This window comes from Equus przewalskii, chromosome X, assembly GCF_037783145.1.
Source record: "Equus przewalskii isolate Varuska chromosome X, EquPr2, whole genome shotgun sequence".
Lineage (NCBI taxonomy): Eukaryota > Metazoa > Chordata > Mammalia > Perissodactyla > Equidae > Equus > Equus przewalskii.
This window is the reverse complement of record NC_091863.1, coordinates 91456682-91468495: the sequence shown is the minus strand read 5'-3', so window position 1 is coordinate 91468495 and position 11814 is coordinate 91456682. Positions and strand designations below refer to the sequence as shown.

At 35.9% G+C, this 11814-nt stretch overlaps 1 pseudogene; it reads left to right on the top strand.

Moving 5' to 3' along the window:
• Positions 1-8748: 8748 nt before the first annotated feature.
• Positions 8749-9778, top strand: LOC103564823 (glyceraldehyde-3-phosphate dehydrogenase-like; annotated as a pseudogene).
• The last annotated feature ends 2036 nt before the right edge of the window (positions 9779-11814 follow it).

Below are 11814 nucleotides of genomic sequence, written 5' to 3'. Positions count from 1 at the left end.
AATGTGGAGATTAAACAAAATGCTACTGAACAACGACTGGGTCAATGAAGAAAACAAAGGAGAAATCAAAAAATTCCTGGAGACAAATGAAAATGAAAATATGACATGCCAAAATCTATGGGATACAGCAAAAGCGGGTTTAAGAGGGAAGTTTATAACAATTCAGGCCTACCTCAACAAAGAAGAAAAATCCCAAATAAACAATCTAAATGTGCATCTGAAGATCCTGGAAAGAGAATAATAAACAAAGCCCAAAATCAGCAGAAGGAATGAAATAATAAAAATCAAAGCAGAAATAAACGAAATAGAGACTAAAAAAAAAAAAATAGAAAAATTTAATGAAGCCAAGAGCTGGTTCTTTGAAAAGATAAACGAAATTGACCAAGCCTTAGCTAAACTCACCAAATAAAGAGAGAAAGCTCACATACATAAAATCAGAAATGAAAGAGGAGAGATTACAACGGACACTTCAGAAATACAAAAGATAATAAGAGAATACTATGAGAAGCTATACGCCAACAAATTGGATAATCTAGAGGAAATGGATAAATTCTTAGAAACATACAACCTTACAAAACTGGACCAAGAAGAAGGAGAGAATTTGAATAAACCAATCACCAGTAAGGAGATTGAAACAGCAATCAAAAACCTTCCAAAAAATAAAAGTCCAGGACCAGATGGCTTCTCTGGTGAATTCTACCAAACATTCAAAGAAGACTTAATACCTATCCTTTTCAAACTCTTCCAAAAAATTGAAGAGGAGGGGAGGCTTCCTAACTCCTTCTACGAAGCAAACATTATGCTGATACCAAAACCAGACAAGGACAACACAAAAAAAGAAAATTACAGGCCAATATCACTGATGAACATAGAAGCAAAAATCCTCAACAAAATACTAGCAAATCGAATACAACAATACATTAAAAAAATCATGCATCATGATCAAATGGGTTTCATTCCAGGGACGTAGGGATGGCTCAACATCAACAAATCTATCAATGTGATACACCACATTAACAAAATGAAGAAAAAAATCACATGATCATCTCAATGAATGCAGAGAAAACATTTGACAAGATACAACATCCATTTATGATAAAAACTCTAAATAAAATGGGTATAAAAGGAAAATACTTCAACATAATAAAGGCCATATATGACAAACCCACAGCAAATAGCATTCTCAATGGAGAAAAAACTGAAACCTATCCCTCTAAGAACAGGAACCAGACAAGGATGCCCACTGTCATCACTCTTATTTAACATAATACTGGAAGTCCTAGCCAGAGCAATCAGGCAAGAAAAAGAAATAAAAGGGATCCACATTGGAAAAGAATGAGTGAAACTGTCACTCTTTGTAGATGACATGATTTTATATATAGAAAACACAAAAGAATCCACCAAAAAACTTTTAGAAACAATAAATGAATACAGTCAAGTCGCAGGATACAAAATCAACATACAAAAATTGGTTGCGTTTCTATACACTAACGATGAAGTAGCAGAAAGAGAAATTAAGAATACAATCCCATTTACAATTGCAACCAAGAGAATAAAATACCTAGGAATAAACTTAACCAAGGAGATGAAAGATCTGTACATCGAAAACTATAAAATATTGTTGAAAGAAATTGAAGAAGACACAAAGAAATAGAAAGATATTCCGTGCTCTTGGATTGGAAGAATTAACATTGTTAAAATGCCCATACTTCCTAAAGCAATCTATAGATTCACTGTAATCCCTATGAAAACTCCAACAACATTTTTCACAGAAATAGAACCAAGAATGCTAAAATTTATATGGAACAACAAAAGACCATGAATAGCCAAAGGATTCCTGAGAAAAAAGAACAAAGCTGGAGGTATCACACTCCCCAATTTCAAAATATACTACAAAGCCATAGTAACCAAAACAGCATGGTAGTGGTGCAAAAACAGACACACAGATCAATGGAACAGAATCAAGAGCCCAGAAATGAACCCATACGTTTATGGACAGCTAATCTTTGACAAGGGAGCCAAGATCATACAATGGAGAAAGCAGAGTCTCTTCAAGAAACAGTGTTGGGAAAACTGGACAGCCACATGCAAAAGAATGAAAGTAGACCATTCCCTTACACCATGCACAAATATCAACTCAAAATGGATTAGACTTGAATGTAAGACCTGAAACCATGAAACTTCTAGAAGAAAACATAGGCAGTATGCTCTTAGACGTCGGTCTTAGCAGCATATTTTCAAGTACCATGCCTGACCAGGCAAGGGAAATAAAAGAAAAAATAAACAAGGGGACTACATCAAACTAAAAAGCTTCTGCATAGCAAAGGAAACCATCAACAAAACAAAACCTAACAATTGGGAGAAGATATTTGCAAACCATATATCAGATAAGGGGTTAATATCCAAAATATACAAAGAACTCATACAGTTCAACAACAAAAAAACCAAAAACCCTATTAAAAAATGTGCAAAAGATCTGAACAGAGATTTTGCCAAAGAAGATATATGGATGGCCAACAGGCATATAAAAAGATGCTCAGCATCATTAGCTATCAGGGAAATGCAAATCAAAACTACAATGAGGTAACACCTCACTCTGGTCAGAATGGCTATAATTAACAAGACAGGAAACAACAAGTGTTGGAGAGGATGTGGAGAGAAGGGAACCCTCATACACTGCTGGTGGGAGTGCAAAATGGTGCAGCCACTATGGAAAGCAGTATGGAGATTCCTCAGAAAATTAAGAATACATCTACCATATGATCCAGCTATCCCACTGCTGTGTATTTATCCAAAGAACTTGAAAACACAAAGGCATAAAGATACCTGCACCCCTATGTTCATTGCAGCATTATACACAATTGCCAAGACTTGGAAGCAACCTAGGTGCCCATCAAGGGATGAATAGATAAAGAAGATGTGGTATATATACACAGAGGAATACTACTCAGCCATAAGAAATGATGAAATCTGGCCATTTGTGACAACATGGATGCTCCTTGAGGGTATTATGCTAAGTGAAATAAGTCAGAGGGAGAAAGTCAAATACTGTATGATCTCACTCACAAGTAGAAGATAAAAACAGTGACAAACACAAAGCAAGGGAGATTGGATTGGTGGTTACCATAGGGGAACGGAGGAAGGGCAAAAGGGGTGACTAGGCTCACATGTGAGGGGATGGACTATAATTAGTTTTTAGGTGGTGAACATGATGTAATCTACACAGAATTCGAAATATATTACAATGTACATCTGAAAGCTATATAACGTTATAATCCAATGTTATTGCAATTTAAAAAATTTTAAAAAAGAGATTTTTGTTTTGTAGAAACATTAAGGTCCACATTTCACAATACCTATGTTCTTCCTAGTAGAGAAAAGAATGTAAATCAAGTACACAGTATGTATTCACTGCTTTAAACACATCTTCTCACAAAGCATAATGTTCCTTCAGAAATTATTACTACCTCATAGAGAAGAAGAAAACATAGGTTATAATTTGGTTTTGCCACTAATTTTGCTTTATATTAATAGTATTTTGAAAATACATTCTAACAGACCAACATTTGAGAAGCTAGTCTTAAGAGGATGACCTAAAAACTTGATTGAGTTTTAGCACAGATTCAAAAGAGATTATTTCAAATATATAGACACACTTCACTTTTTAATTTCATCACATTAAAACTCAGTAGATTTTTTCTCATCAATTGATATAGAGGAGCAGGAAGATCCAAGTACCAATCACAGGTGAGAATTCCCACAAAATGTAAGACAGCAAAGATCATAATGCCAACCACCAGAAGGAGGAGCCCACAGACGCTGGCACACAAGGCACTGGTTGGACCAAAGCTTTACTCACAGAAAGAAGAGATGCGGCAAAATCAGTATCTGTAGTGTGTGCTAGTCTCCCATGGCCAGTGGGTCCCTCCCAATAGCTGAGGCAGGGCAAGGAATTGCACACAACACTCTCCTGCTGCAGGCAAAGACCTCATCCCTTTACTGGAAGGGGCAGCTATACTGGTGGGGCTGGCCAGGTGCATGATGATATACATGCTTAAGTAATACAAGGAAGTTCACTGTGCACCCAAAACAGGGAAAGATTTCTCCTAATAAGAAAGAAGAATCCTGGACCAAGAAACAGTTTGGCACTTGGTTTCCATATAAGGGAATGTTCCAGGCCCAGGGCACGGATTGGGCAATCCCAGAGAGGGGCAGCAGATTACAGGACAGTTGCTTCCCCAACAAATACGCTTTCCAATTTAATCACAGAAAGGCCTCTGGTAAAGAGTAAAGTTAATTATAAAGCATAATTTGAACATCTGTATCATATTTTTTATTGGGGTAAAAAAGACATAATATAAATTTACCTTCTTAATATTTTTAAGTGTACATTACAGTATTGTTAACTATATGCACATTGTTGTACAACAGATTTCTAGAACTTTTTCATCTTGCATGACTCAAACTTTATACCTATTAAAAACAAGTCCTGTTTCTCCCTTACTGCAGTCCCTGGAGACCAACATTCTACTTTCTGTTTCTGTGAGTCTGATTACTTTAAATAACTCATATAAGTGGGATCATTCAGTATTTATCTGTTTGTGATTGGCTTATTTCACTTATCACAATGGCTTCAAGATTAATCTATATTGTAGCTCATGACAGGATTTCTTTCTTTTTTAAGGCTGAATAATATTCCATTGTATGTATAGACCACATTATCTTTATCCATTTGCTCATTCATCCATTAATGGACATTTAAGTTGCTTCCACATCTTGGTTATTGTGAATAGTGCTGTAATGAACATGAGTGTACAGATATCTCTTCAAGACCTTATTTTCAATTCTTTTTTTTTCTGTTTTTTTTTTTCTCCCCAGATCCCCCTAGTACATGGTTGTATATTTTAGTTGTGGGTCCTTCTAGTTGTGGCATGTGGGACACCGCCTCAACGTGGCCTGACAAGTGGTGCCACCTCTGCACCCAGCATCTGAACCAGCAAAACCCTGGGCCGCCGAAGTGGAGCGTGTGAACTCAACCACTTGACCACAGGGCTGGTCCCCTTATTTTCAATTCTTTTGCATAGGTATCCATAAGTAGGATTGCTGGGTCACATGGTAGTTCCAATTTTAATTTTGTGAAGATCCTCCATACCATTTTCTGCAGTGGCTGCATCATTTTACGTTCTTACCAACATTGTGCAAGGGTTCCAATTTCTCCACATCCTCACTAACACTTGTTATCTCCTGGTTTTTTTTATAGTGGCCATCCTGATGGGTGTGAGGTATCATTATCATCATGGTTTTGTATTGCATTTCCCTGATGATTAGTAATGTCGAGCATTTTCATACACCTGTTGGGCATTTGCATATTTTCATTACAAAAATGTCGATTCAAGTCCTTTGCCCATTTTTAATCGGGTTATTTCATTTTTTGTTATTGAGTTTTAGAAATTCTTTATATACTCCGGATATTAACTCCTTATATGGTATATGGTTTGCAAATATTTTCTCCCATTCTGTAGGTTGCTTCTTCACTCTCTTGATTGTTTCCTTTGTTGTGCAGAAGTTTTCAAGTTTGCTGTAGTCCCATTTGTCTATTTTTGCATTTATTATCTTTGCTTTTGGTGTCATATCCAAAGGATCATTGCCCATTCCAATGTCATAAAGCTTTTCCCCTATGTTTTCTTCTAGGAGTTTTATAGTTTCAGATGTCATGTTTAGGTCCTTAATCCATCTTGAGTTAATTTTTGTCTATGGTGTAAGGGTGCAATTTCATTCTTTTTCATGTGGATATACAGTTTTCCCAATACCATTTGTTAAAGAGACTATCTTTTCCCATTGCGTAGTCTTGGCACCATTGTCAAAGATTACTTAACCATATATGTGAGAGTCTACTTCTGGGCTCTCTATTTTGTTCCAATGGTATATATGTCTATCTTTATCCAGTATCATCCTGCTTTGATTACTGTAGCTTTAAAATATATTTTGAAATTAGTAAGTGTGAGGCCTTCAGCTTTGTTATTCTTTCTCAGATTGTTTTGGCTACTCAGAGTCCTGTGAGAGTCTATATGGATGTAAGGATTTTTTTTTTCTGTTTCTCAAAAAGTGCCATTGGGATTTTTGTAGGGATTGCATTGATTTTTAGATTGCTTTGGTTAGTCTGGATATTTTAACAGTATTAAGTCTTCCAATCCATGAACATTTTATATCTTTCCATTACTTGTGTGTTCATTAAGTTCTTTCAGCAATATTTTCTAGTTTCTATTCTACAAGTCTTTCACTTCTTTGATTAACTAAATATTTCTAAGTATTTTGTTTTTTGATACTATTGTAAATCAGATTTTCTTAATTTTATTTTCAGATTGTTCATTGTTAGTCTATAGAAATGCAACTGATTTTTGAGTGTTGATTTTGTATCCTGCAACTTTGCTGAATTTATTAATTCTAACAGTTTTCTTTCATGGAATTTTTACATTGAAGATCATGTCATGTGTGAACATAGATAATTATACTTCTTCCTTTCCAATTTGGATGCCTTTTATTTCCCTTTCCTGCCTAATTGCTCTGGCTAGGAATTCCAGTACTGTATTAATTAAAAGTGGTGAGAGTGGGAATCCTTGCCTTGTTTCTGATCTTATAGGAAAATTTTTCAGTCTTTCACCATTGAGTATAATATTAGCTGTAGGCTTTTCATATATGGCCATTATTATGCTGAAATAATTTCCTTCTATAAGTAGTTTGTTGAGTATTTTTATCACAAAAAGGTGTTGAATTTTGTGAAATGATTTTTTTCTCCATCTATTCAGATGATCACGTCATTTTTACCCTTTATTCAGTTAATGTGGTGCATCACATTGATTAATTTGCATCTGTTGAACCATTCTTGCATCACAGGGATAAATCCCATTTGGTCATGGTGTATAATCCTTTTAATGTGCTGCTGAATTTGATTTGCTAGTATTTTGTTGAAGATTTTTGTATTAATATTCATCAGCAATATTGGCCTGTAGTTTCTTTTTTTCTCTTGTAGTGTCCTTGTCTGGCTTTGGTATCAATGTAATTCTGGTCTCATAAAATGAGTTTGGAATTGTTCCTTCCTCTTCAAATTTTTGAAAAACTTTGAAAAGGATTGGTATAAATTATTCTGTAAGTTTTTGTAAGAATTCACCAGTGAATAAATCTGGATCTGAGATTTTCTTTGTTGGGAGATTTTTGATTACCTTGATAATTTATTTTAATTAGTCTAAACACATGAAAAGCAAAAATTGCTGTAGCCATAAATCACTTCCTGTGTATTATACATATATATGCTTATCTTAACTCTGACAACAAAGCTAAAATGGCACTTCACTATTAAAAAATTCAATATAAATACTGAAGCAACCACTGCAACAAGGCTTCAAGCAACATAAATGAAATGTGATAGGGACAACATTCAAATATCACATGTTTATTCATCTGAGATGAAGATAGTTCATAATTATGAACAAAATGTTGAACCTAAAATAAAAAGTAAAATTAATTATCCTTTTCTGTATACTTTATAGTAATTTGTCTCTTCATTACCCATGAATAAAACTCACAGGATTACACTTCCCTCAGCTTTCAAGATAGACTCTAAAGGATGGCTATGGCTTCTGTGGTGCAGGGTACAAGGAAAGGACCTAGTCCTATTGTGGCCAGAGGAAGCAGTAGATGATATAAAGATATATTCATATCACTACATTTCCAGGATTTCTCTATCTTCTCATGTTGTTGGGGCATCATTCTAAGCATTTCGTCACTGTGTTTCATTTGACTATTACAGCCAGGTCTTGTGGTGAGCAATAGGAATCTAACAATTAACATTAAATGTCCTCTACCTTTAAGAAACTCCCAGTGTTCCAGAGGAGGCAGCCATGCATATAAATTTTCCTTTGGAAGTGTCAAGGAGGGACCAACTAATTTCAACTATGGGAAAAAGGGAACGTGGTATTTGAAACTCTATTCATCCTTTTTCTTACTTCAGTTCAATCATTTTTAGAATGCAATCCAACATTTACCTACATTTTAAACAATAGCAGTTGATATTTATTGAGGGATTAATATATGCCCTGGTACAGATTAATTATACAAGTAACCCAAATATCAGCAGAGATCACTCTGGCTTTTGATATTTAGATAAATTAATTTAAGCATGTATTACTCATTCTTTGAAGCCCAGTGCTCTCCCCAAGATTCCTGCTCTTCTGGGGACTTATTTTTTTCACTTATGTCTCTAAGCCACTGCTTTCACTGACATTTAAATCTTATTCTCTAATATCATACCAATATTCTCTTCTTCTCTATACTAAACCATTTATAAGAACTACTTACAAAAGGTATTTGTATGTGCAGCATACTTTACTAAAGATTTGAGAAGGTAGAAGAATTTTACACTACAAGAATGCCGAGAACTTAAAATTATTTATTTCTATTCTTAAGAGACTTTTGGCCATCCTGATACTGAACATTTGCAGCCATCTATTTCTTTATATTTCAGACTTCTAAAATTTCAATTGATTATCTCTCTCTCTTCTTTCTCCTAATGGCCCACAAAAATCTATTCACTTTTCAAGTAGAGAAGTTAATTATTTCTTACTGTCTTTTTCTAAATTTTGGTTTCAGGATCTTATCTTCCGTAACTAAATAGTTTAGGCCTTCTGCTCTTCTCCACTCAACACACAGCTGCATCTTCTTAAGCAGTGCCAGCTGCATGCCTGAGACATGATGGTGAAAACTGGCGTAAATGGGTTTGGCCATATTGGCTGCCTGGTTACCAGGGCTGCTTTTAACTCTGGCTAAGTGGATATTGTCGCCATCAGTGACCCCTTCATTGACCTCATCTACATGGTCTACATGCTCCTGTATGATTCCACCCATGGAAAGTTCAATGGCACAGTCTAGTCTGAAAACAGGAAGCTTGTCATCAGTGGAAAGTCCATCCTCATTTTCCGGGAACAAGATCCCTCCAACATCAAATGAGGTGATCCTGGTGTTAAATACATTGCGTAATGCACTGGTGTCTTCACCGCCTTGGAGAAGACTGAGGCTTTCTTGAAGGGTAGAAACAACAATGCCATCATCTTTGCCCCTTCTGATGATGCCCCTATGTTTGTGATGGCCATGAACCATGAGAAGTATGACAACTCCTTCAGGATTGTCAGCAATGCCTCCTGTACCACTGCCTGCTTGGCCTCCCTGGACAAGGTCATGCATGACCACTTTGGCATTGTGGAAGGACTCATGACCATAGTCCATGCCATTACTGCCACCCATAAGACTGTGGATGATCCCTCTGGAAAGCTGTGGCATGTTGGCCAAGTGGCTGCCCAGAACATCATCCCTGTTTCTACTGATGCTGCCAAGGCTGTGGGCAACGTCATCCCTGAGCTGAATGGGAATCTCATGGTATGGCCTTTCATATCCCCATCCACAATGTGTCAGACATGGATCTGACCTTCCACCCAGAAAAGACTGCCAAATACAATAACATCAAGAAGGTGGTGAAGCAGGTATCAGAGGACCTCCAAAGGGCATCCTGGGCTACACTGAGGACCAAGTTGTCTCCTGCAACTTTAACAGTGACACCCACTCTTTCACCTTTGATGCTGGGGCTGGCATTGCCCTCAACAACCAATTTATCAAGCTCATTTTCTGGCATGACAATGAATTTGGCTACAGCAACAGGGTGGTGGACCTTATGGTCCACATGGGGCCTCCAAGGAGCAAGAGCTCCCTGGACCACCAGCTCCAGTGAGAGCACAAGACAGGCCATCAGCTGCTGGGGAGTTGCCCCAGCTCAATTCTCCAAAACATTGAGAATTTCCCAACCTAGACACAGTTTTCACTGCAGATCCCCTGAAGAAGGGGAGAGGCTTAGGGAGCCCTATCATGTCATGTACCCGCAATAAAGTACACTGTATGCAACAAAAATATAAATAGTTTACTTTTTCTGAATAAAGACAGTTCCTTTCATAAAAGGAATTCTGTTATTAACTGTTCAAATGATATATTTTTACTCTGCTACACACATTGTGTTTTGTTTACTTTTCATGATAACCCAGTGAACTAAGTATCATCTCCATTTTATAGATTACAAAACTAATGCTGAGAAAAGTTAAGTTACTTGAAGTTAGAAAATTGCAGACCCAAGAATATAATCAAAATCTAATTACAAAGGCCTGTGCTGTTATGGTGTGTGTGTGCGTGTGTGTGTATGTTTCTATTTATATATCCTACCTTGCTTCATTAGGAAAAATCCTAAAGCCTGGATTTGCAACAGAAGTCACTTTCATTTATCTAAAATGGCACGTTATATAGAATTGGAGACAATACTCGTCAAAAATTTTTCCGTCCCTGGAATTTAGTGAAACATTCATGTTTTCTTTGGTTTGGTTTGGGTTTCTTCTTCTACATACTACTTACTACCTTTGGAGGGAGAGAGAAGTCACTTGATAAGTAGGCTCACAGAATTCTAACCTGCAACTTCTAATTGAGGAGTTATTAACAACTTCAAGATGTTTTCTGAGCACATTCTTCTACAAAAAAATATAATTACCAGTAAATTTGAATTTAAAGCTGTATAAAGATGTGATTCTTTGAATAAAGTTTCCACATTAAAATCATCCCGAGATGTAGAAATAAGACTCAGTCGCTGCTCTAAATGTAATTGGATGGCTGGGAAAATTCTGGTTCCCAATACTGATGTTCACAGTACAGAAAGCAATTGAAACTTCATAAAGTTTTAACTGAATACAATGGATAGAAAATATGCAGTCATAACAAATACACACATTTAGCGCTGTTGCCTCCTCTGGCTTTTGTAGACATTCAGTAAATGTTTGCTACATTAACCCAAATGTGGGAAGAGAAATATTTCTAATACAAATGTTCATTTTGCTAAAATTTTGATAAAACACACTTCTCTTACTAATTGCTAATAAAGAATATTTTTAGTTTAATATAATTTATGAATTGAGGCACACTTAAGTCAGACATCAGTAACTGTCAAAATTGTGAGTATGAAAAATTAAGCCATATCACCTCCAAAAACATGATAAATTTGTAGTTAGACTAGCTTCATGTCTTTTGTGAAGTTTCAGAACTGAATATATGAAATCGAGTAGCACTAGTCACAGATGGAAGGAGGTGGTTGTCTTTTCTTTTATCAAAAAATTGAATGTAGTGTTCCACAGTTCAAATTAAGATACAGATGATTAACTCCTAGGAATTTTGTTAACATCTTTGTTCCCCTTAATACTCTCTGAAACCCTAGAGAGTTAACCTAAGCTGTGGCATCTATACGTTAGAATATTAATATCAGAATTTCATTAGCAAAATGCCTAAAATGCTCAAAAAATCCTTAGGTAATATATAGAAATTTAATATGAAGGAAAATTGCCTTTTGAAGAAACAGAAAAACTCTGACTCTTTTTAAATGAAGTGCGACAGGTCAAACAGTGGCCACATATCAAATTATATATTTTGAGAGTTGAAAATTACTTTAATGATGATCCACTCAAACCCTTTCATTTACAGATAAAAAATTTGAAAGCCAGAGAGATTAAATGGCCTGCCCAAGATCACCCAGCTGGTTACTGACAGAACTTCTACTAGAACCAAATGTTCTTTCTCGGGTCAATCCTCTTTATACAACTTATTCTTTTTGTTTCTATAGCTGACATTTTGTTGTTTTTACTTATTTTTTAAAATAATGATAGATATCGTGTGTGTGTGTCTGTTTGTGCGGTAATTTAGGAGTAGTTTATCCTTCTATTTTCCAAATAGCATTAC